This window comes from Mauremys reevesii, linkage group 6, assembly GCF_016161935.1.
Source record: "Mauremys reevesii isolate NIE-2019 linkage group 6, ASM1616193v1, whole genome shotgun sequence".
NCBI classification, from domain to species: domain Eukaryota; kingdom Metazoa; phylum Chordata; order Testudines; family Geoemydidae; genus Mauremys; species Mauremys reevesii.
In genome coordinates this window covers 56,146,307-56,155,693 of record NC_052628.1, presented here as the reverse complement: position 1 = coordinate 56,155,693, position 9,387 = coordinate 56,146,307, and the positions used below count along the sequence as shown (strand labels likewise).

General features: G+C 40.9%; 1 long non-coding RNA gene across 1 annotated transcript in view; it reads right to left on the bottom strand.

The window, feature by feature from the left end:
- Positions 1–262: 262 nt before the first annotated feature.
- Positions 263–9,387, bottom strand: part of LOC120408642 — a 50,121-nt gene continuing 40,996 nt past the window's right edge. The window contains exon 6 of the long non-coding RNA XR_005600839.1: positions 263–958. This is a non-coding gene — a long non-coding RNA (uncharacterized LOC120408642). The remainder of the gene's footprint in view (positions 959–9,387) is intronic.

Below are 9,387 nucleotides of genomic sequence, written 5' to 3'. Positions count from 1 at the left end.
TAGACTTCTGTAAAATTTGCTGGTCAGTGGAGGATCCTATCCTATTATAGGCTCTGAAAACGCTCTCAGTCAGAGCGGCTTGTTCTCAGCACCTGCAGTATGGGGCCCTGCGCGCAGCAGGATGCAGTTTCCCCCGAATTTCAGACCTCCCATCTCTCTTAGCAGTGCACAATCCCTTCTTGCTTGTTAAGCAATACACACGAGATAACAAGCCACAAAGGAGCCCACGCTCCCCTCGGAGATAAGGGTGCGACTCCCGCTGAAGTGGATGGAGATTGCAGCTGCGGGGAGAGAAGAGACGAGACCCCCTTTTAAGAGTTACATCTTAAATCCGTCAGCAGCCAAATTGAGTTCGAAAGGTGGATCCCATGTAGCCTGGGCACATTCCTGCTGAAAGCAGAAAATGCAGTAGGGCCTGATCCTGCATTCCCTGATCTCCGTGAGGTACCGATTACAGGGGGAGCAGACTGGAGCTGCAAACGGCTGGAAACCGAACTGAATATGTAACTTTTTCCGCTACCTGCCCATCGTGGTTAAAGTACTAATTATTCAAACCCTATTCACAGTCAATTGATGGAAGCCAACTTCCAGAGAGCCGAGTGTTCAGAAGATATAGCCATTCAGGGTTCACAACAGGGTGGAAGAAAAATCTTTATAGGATGAAATAGGCAATCAACTGAAATCTATCCTCTTTAAATAAACGGATTCCTTAGTATTTTCCCAGTGTTGGTGTAAGTTGTTGTCTGTGATGTCCCCCTGGGCTCTTTCCTCTGCTCTCTGATTTGGTGTATAAAAGCAGCTCTGAATGATGGATTACTGTGTCATTGCAGCCTGCGAAGGATTAATTTGTTTCATTGATTTCTCTTTAGGCAGATAGCCAGAATTCGCCGCTTCCCACCTTTCCCCGAGACTTCCAGCAGTAATAGACAGTAATAGCCTAAGACAAATCAGCCCATTCCTGTAAAAATAGAAACACAAAATCCTGAAATCCCACGAAAGCCATAAAGAAGCTCTCCACCCCCCACTTTGTGGTACTGTGAAAGTAAGTTTGTGTTTAAATTAAAGGCTTTTCTTATGAATATATATATAACACTTAAAAGCTATTTAGTTTTAACAGCAGCTTCAATAAGCGCTGGCATGTAAATAATCAGCAGACATTTGAAAGACGGCAATGAGTATTTTATTCACGTTTAGCAACAGGCTTAGGTTTTATATAAATATAACCAAGAGCTCATTCTTTTGTATATGAAGGGTCGTTGTATAGCTAATCTATTATCGATCTGTCTGTCTGTCTGTCTGGGATATTGCAAAGAAATGTGGTTTATGTCAGGCCGCAGAGTCACTGGTCTGATGTGGGGGCGGAGGGAGTTAACTATTTCAGATCAATTTGTCTATAAGTATTACGAGGGCAATTTGATTGAAAAAAGGCCTTGAAACATTTGGATAGGGCACAGAAGTAATGAAGAGTCAGATAGACACCCTCTTAAATGCCCATTACAAGGAAGGAGAATTAAGAGCCCAATGATCGCGGTAGTATGAAGCATTGTGCTCCAGAACCAGCAGCGGGGCTAGTTCCGCTACACTACAACACTTTTCCAGTTTTAGGAGCGCTGCTATAATCCGCAAACATCGGCTGGCTGGGCAACTCTATTTGTTTGCACAATGCGGTGCTGAAAATTGTATTGATTTAGTGTTCTCAAGTTATACTTTATAGGAATTAGTCGCGTAGTAAAAACTAATATTGTCATGTGCTAATGTGCTAATCCAGGGATTGTGTAAAGCTATACCATGCCGTAAGAGCAACTTTACACCTCACTGGGTGCACAGAGACTTTTTTTTCCCAGTTCTGCATCCTAGTGATAGCTTCTTAATAGCTACCTTAAAGTATACTGCTACTATCTGGTGCCAAATGGCCCATATCTGAGTTGCATGGAAGACCTAGGAGATACCAGAATTACACCACCTATTTTTGTTAGCCTTGCAGGGGGTTTTTAAGGTGCTAGCTTCTAACTTCTTATTTTACATGGTACTTACTAGGTTTCCATGGGTCATGTTAAAGTAAGAACCCTGGGATGAGGACACAGAACTGATTTCCTCAATTTGACTCTAGAAAATGTCCCTTTTCATGCCCAAGTAGCATTTTTTGTTTTGATTTGCATACTGAGATTCTCCAGGGCATGCAATAGCCATTTCTAACTCCTCTCCTTTACCACTCCTCGATCTGAGGTAGCTTTTGAAAAATTAGACATATTGCTATGTAATCAATTTGCCTAAAGTGTGAACAAGACACAGCAGCTTCTAACTACAGCAGCCTGGGAATTGCTAGTATTCTGGGAATAACTCAGGGGCTCTCCATCCAAAGGAATGTCCCCTCTCCCCCACTTTTTTTTTAATGTAAGGAGCCTGGCACTGCCTAGCTCTCAAATTTCTGATTGTTTTCACTGTGAAGGAACTTAGAAGGTCAAAGCACAAAATGGTTAGACATGTAACAGGTCCCCGACAATCTCCACTCAAAACAGGGCTTTTTGCTTGTTTCTGTTTAGCAGCAAACTCTTATCAAGCAAGAATATTACTTTAAAAATGTTATTATCTGAGAACCGGGAGCAATGTGCAGTGAGGAAAAACCCAAGCCATATATATATAGCCCCCTTTGCCTGAGACTCTTACAAAGGAGAGACAGCAAAGAATCCTGTGGCACCTTATAGACTAACAGATGTTTTGCAGCATGAGCTTTCGTGGGTGAATACCCACTTCTTCGGATGCAAGCAGTGGAGTCCACTGCTTGCATCCGAAGAAGTGGGTATTCACCCACGAAAGCTCATGCTGCAAAACATCTGTTAGTCTATAAGGTGCCACAGGATTCTTTGCTGCTTCTACAGAACCAGACTAACACGGCTACCCCTCTGATACAAAGGAGAGAGGGATTGCGCAGTGGTTTGAGCATTGGCCTGCTAAACCCACGGTTATGAGCTCAATCACTGAAGAGGCCACTTAAGGATCTGAGGCAAAAATCTGTCTGGGGATTGGTCCTGCTTTGAACAGGGGGTTGGACTAGATGACCTCCTGAGGTCCCTTTCAATTCTGACATTCTAAAAAAATACCCCTTCTGATCATTTGCTCTTCACCAAGCACCTTTTATTCTTAGTACACAGTTTATTGTTGGTTTGGTAAAACTGAGTCAGAAGAATAAATCTAATTCCCCCTGCCCCTTTCTTCCCCACCATTTACAATAAAACAGTAAGATGAATTCCAATAGCATCCAAACTTAAAAGAAAGCTATATCCTTTAATCCCTAAAGAACTAGTGAGAAACAGAGCTGATAGATTAGCAAACATTAACCTTTTGCATACTTCTGGACATGGGCTCTATGTCTATTGAACTAAATATTATGTCACTATGGCTTGTTAAAATTTGTGTGAAAAAGGTGTGCCCCAGAACATAATGTGCTAGTTAAAAAAAAGGGTACTGAGATCTACTTTCCTAAATATATGTTATTGTTTACCCGAGTGTCATTTACTTCATTTAAAGTACAGATTAGATTAAACCTTAGCACAGGATTCTAATGGTCTACTGAGTGAGACCACACACACAAGTTCCAGCTGTGAGTTTGGGATCAGTCTGTCTTTGGGCAAAACGGAGAGTTTTCCTATGCCAATGCTGGATTTACACATAGTAAAAGCTTAGACTCTGCCCACATGGTGTTTTGAATCTGCTTAGGTTTTTCAGTAGCTCTACATTATTAACACATCTGTTCCCATATAGATGATTTGTGGAAGATTTATGTGTCACCTGAATAAGCCTCCCTTGAAGAATCTGGTGTAAAAATTACAGTTTTTAAAGCTAGTTTGTTAAAATCTATACTTTTAAAGGAGTGAAAAAGTATGTAATTAAATACAGACTGCTTATTTGGTTCATTGCAGACGATAAAAACATTGGGTCTGATTCTGTCTCATAACAGTTTCATGCAACTGTAACTCATCAGTGAAGTCATTCCTGATTTATATCAGCATAAGAGCAGAATCAGTGCTGGACAGAAAGCTTCTATTTTTTTAAAGACATAACTATTTTTATTTATATAAATGAATTAAAATGTTGTTTACCTGTATAAGAACATTAGTAACTTAAAACACTGCTGGGTACCAGGCCACAAATAAAGACATGTGTGATGTGCAGTCAAACTAGCTGAAGCTTTGAATAATAACCAGCTGAACCAAACTGAGCAACTGTACCCTGGGCAGAACAGACACAGATTAGTGAGCAGCATGAACTTGTAGAGACATTACTATGGCCAGCACAGCTCACAGGACTCACCTAGAGTTTGAAAGTTTAGACCCTGCAATGGCTCAGCCTGGTGTGCTAGGCCCACAGGTACAACCTCCTTCCAGCGTAAATGGTGAAGCCTCACCTTGTGCCTTTTAGAAGTGCTCCAAGGGAGCTGGTTACTTGATCCAACTGCTCTCTTAGATCATGTTTTGAGAGCAAGTACTATCTTCTTAGGAACAAATCAGTAAGTAAGTGCCAAAACAATGCACAACCGGCACCACAAACAGTCAGGCAAGGGTCTCTAAGGGAAGATAAATAGTCACTGAGGGCAAAAGATGCATCTCTGTAAAGTTAAATGAGGAGATAAAATCCTAGCAGGATATTCCTTCTGGACTCCAGCAACACTTGGAGCTCGTGCCAGGGGGCTTCATGGTGTAAGTGGTGTTATGTGACATGGCAGAACACCTTCCCATGAGATGAAAAAGATGCCTCTACTGGGAAACCACAAAGAGCCAACAGGAGAGCTGAGCAATTTTCTTTCAGAAAATGCTAATTCAACAAATTTGGACTATTTCACAGGAATGTATCTATTTGGGTAAAAATGTGATGGGAAATCATCAAAACATTTTGTTTCAATCATGTATTGTTTAGACCCAACAAATTCTGCATCTTGGCAGGGGATTAGACTAGATGACCCTTGCGGTCCCTTCTAAATCTATGTTTCTATGATTCTTTGGCTAAACATTTAATTTATACTACTGATTACAATAAAAGTTGAAACTAAATAAAATAGTAAAGTCAAAATGAAATTATTTTGACTTTATCAAAATAAAGTATTTCATAATATTTTGCTTCACAAAAATATCCAAGATGAACTTTTCTTCTCAATTTGGGATGAAATCAAATATCAAAATAGCGCAATTTCCACGGGGATGAAAATTCCATTTTTTTTAAGCTCTCTCTATTCAACAGGTATAGGCAAACTATTATATGGGATGGGAGAAGCAAAGTAGTTTTTTCAGATAGGCATGGCAGAGAATAAAGTCTTGCTAAAGCTGGCTGGAGAACTTTGTAGACTATAGGTGCCAGGAGGGCAGGGATGGTGTCTCTAGCCTAGTTTGCCAGAAGCTGGGAATGGGCAACAGGGGAGGATCACTTGATGATTAACTGTTGTGTTCATCCCCTCCTGGGCACCTGGCATTGTCACTGTCGGAAGACAGGATAGTAGGCTAGATGGACCTTTGGTCTGAACCTGTATGGCTGTTCTTATGTTGTAATTATCTAGTATTAATGATCATCCACCAGAGTGAAGGGCTAAAGTCATTATTTTGAACATCCTATGTGGATCTGCAGCATCTCCAGCACCAGTATGAAGTTATTCTCTTCTTTCCTCAGGAGGGTGTGTGTGTGTGTCCATCCATCTACACCTATGTGAATAGGCAGATACTAGGCAGTGAGGGCTGGAGATCCTGCTTGGTGCAGTTGAAGAACTTGGGGAAACAAGCCTGGCTTTCCTGGTACCCTAGTCACACTGCTACCAGTCCACCACCAAGGAGTGAGCCAAAACTACCAGGACTATGGTGAGGAGAAGCTGGCTGGCCAAGGCCTGCCCACAGATTGACTTGCTGGGAGAGTGGTGTACAGCATTAGTTCTATGGAAAATTAGTTTTTCCATTTAAGCACTCTAATTTCATTTTTAATTGAAACGAAGAATGATTAGTGTGTTGTGAATATCTAAGTCCCCATGCCCACAAAACTTGTCCAGGACTTGTCAACGGGTAATGATCAAGGGCTCCATGTCTAGTTGGCAGCCGGTTTCAAGTGAAGTGCCCCAAGGGTCGATACCGGGGCCGGTTTTGTTCAATATCTTCATTAATGATCTGGAGGATGGCGTGGACTGCACTCTCAGCAAGTTTGCAGATGACACTAAACTTGGAGGAGTAGTAGATATGCTGGAGGGTAGGGATAGGATACAAAGGGACCTAGACAAATTAGAGGACTGGGCCAAAAGAAATCTGACGAGATTCAACAAGGACAAGTGCAGAGTCCTGCACTTAGGAAGGAAGAATCCCATGCACTGCTACAGACTAGGGACTGAATGGCTAGGAAGCAGTTCTGCAGAAAAGGATCTGGGGATTACAGTGGACGAGAAGCTGGATATGAGTCAACAGTGTGACCTTGTTGCCAAGAAGGCTAATGGCATTTTGGGCTGTATAAGTAGGGGCATTGCCAGCAGATCGAGGGATGTGATCATTCCCCTCTATTCGACACTGGTGAGGCCTCATCTGGAGTACTGTGTCCAGTTTTGGGCCCCACACTACAAGAAGGATGTGGAAAAATTGGAAAGAGCCCAGCGGAGGGAAACAACAATGATTAGGGGGCTAGAGCACATGACTTATGAGGAGAGGCTGAGGGAACTGGGATTGTTTAGTCTGCAGAAGAGAAGAAAGCAGCTATCAAATCCCCCCTCATTCAACTACCTGAAAGGGGGTTCCAAAGAGGATGGATCTAGACTGTTCTCAGTGATACCCGATGACAGAACAAGGAGTAATGGTCTCAAGTTGCAGTGGGGGAGGTTTAGGTTGGATATTAGGAAAAACTTTTTCACTAGGAGGGTGGTGAAGCACTGGAATGGGTTACCTAGGGCGGTGGTGGAATCTCCTTCCTTAGAGGTTTTTAAGGTCAGGCTTGACAAAGCCCTGGCTGGGATGATTTAGTTGGGAATTGGTCCTGCTTTGAGCAGGGGGTTGGACTAGATGACCTTCTGAGGTCCCTTCCAACCCTGATATTCTATGATTCTATGACTTTATTATTCAGCTAGAAGTTTAACTGAGTACAGTTAATGCGTGAAATGGCACTGAAGTGGTTAACACTCAAACACTTTTGAACAGCATTTAGAAAGGAAGTTTGGTCTCTTGCCTACCCACTGACCTCTGCTACTGGTAGTAAAATTCAGCTCTCTGTTATATGTGGTATTATATCAATGTGCTTTAGTTTGCTAAAACATTGAAAGTATAGCAGAATTAAATCTATACATTTAGTTAAAAATGTTGACTAAATGACAATTTTTTACTCACTTACAAGGGTCACATACATATGTGACAAAGATGAATCAACAGGAACCTGTTAGATTAGTTTTTTCTAAATCTCTTTTATTAAAACAGCCATTTTTGTTACTACTGCATTTTGTCTGAGCGCAAAACATTAAAAAGTACATGGCTTAGTATGCTTGTGCTTCATTATGTATAGTCACAGACAATATTAAAACAGAGTGATGCTACAAAGGTGTAGTTCTAAAGCCTTATGTAGCTATCAACATTAGTTATACCAATCATATCTCTAACTTTATGCTATGTTAAACAGAGTTAAAGGAATATAGGTTTGGCTCCAAGCAGCTTTTTAGTTTTACTACATTTCAGGGTATTGAGAAAATTCCTAACATTAATGCAACATGTTCTTAAGGCCCTGCAGGACTCAGGGAATTGGTAATGGGGTCTAATGCCTTTAAACACTACTTCAGATCTGGAGAGAATGAAACCAACTGATAGCAATTTGGTGGCCTAGGTGTAATCAGCTCATGGGATCAGTTTAGTTCTTAGCTGGACTTCAGTGGGACTATTTGCATGAGCAAAGTGATCAAGTTTTGACCCTCTGTGGTTAAATAGACCTCTGTGTCCAAGGGCTTGTCTACATGGTGACACTGGAAAGTTAATATCTTTAGTTGCAAAGAGTCCTGTGGCACCTTATAGACTAACAGACGTATTGGAGCATGAGCTTTCGTGGGTGAATACCCACTTCGTCGACTGCATGCATCCAACGAAGTGGTTATTCACCCACGAAAGCTCATGCTCCAATACGTCTGTTAGTCTATAAGGTGCCACAGGACTCTTTGCTGCTTTTACAGATCCAGACTAACACGGCTACCCCTCTGATTGTGAAGTAGTTCTAGATGCTTTTTCCATTACATTCATCACCATTTTTTTGTGACACTGTTAAGTTAAAAGTATTAAAAAAACCAAAACACAAATCCCCTTAGCTATGTTACTTCCCTTTGAAGTCAACAGGAGTTTTACCTGATGAGTAAAGCCTGCAGTACTTGGCTTAGTGCTTTAGAGTATTGAACCATAAACATTTTTAAAATAATCAAATTAATTTTCCAGTGTTTCTGCTACTTTTCTTTCACTTAGGATAATGAATATACAACAGACCAGTCAATTTTACCTTGTTAGATTTTAGTCAAATTTCACTGTCTGGTTCTCATGCACTAGCATACTGCTTCCATGTTGGGGCTGCAAACATTGCTGTGGGATGTAAGTATGTTTAGAAATGCTGTTTTCATTGATAGTTTTCAAACAATTAATTTTGGATATAGGTCGAGTAAAAGTTTACTTTTACAAAGGTTAAAATCACACAGTAATTATATCCTGCCTTCCTAAATCTGAGCCAATGCCCATCTAAATCAATAGGAGGCTTTCCATTGCCTTTAATAGGCTTTGGATCAGACTTTGTAGAAGATATTCTTCACTCTGCAATTGGTGTTAGTAGTGTCAGTGAGTGTTTGACAGTTGGCACATTTCAGTCTTGGGACTGGTTGAATTTCATCGGTGGGGGAAGTTATTGCCATGTCTTGCATAAATTTTATAAAGAACTAACCTTTGATTTTAAAGGGGAGTTGGCACCCCACATACGCATTGTAGCAGAGAGACTGTAAAGTCCTTAGAATCCCCCTGTCTAAAACATCACCAGTGCAATTGTAAAAAATATATGTTGAAGATCATTATTTAAAAGTAATCTACATTTATTTTAAGCTATAAAATGATATGCATGCACACTCACAAAAGAACGAGTAGCAGGAGGCTAGAACAGATACACTCCATACACTAGGAAGATGCCAATAATAAAATATTTTACATTGGGTGTATTCTGATCACTCTGAGATCACAATTTTGTTCAGTTCAAACATCAGGATATCTTAAAAATTATAAGAATATCAAAGAATAAATGCTAATGAAAATGAGTCAGGGCACCAAACTGCAGGGTAAAATTTCTGTTTGCCAAAGTAATATATAATAAACAGTGCACAGACTGGGTCTTCCTGCGTAATGTCAGCTGTCTGGTTTGTAC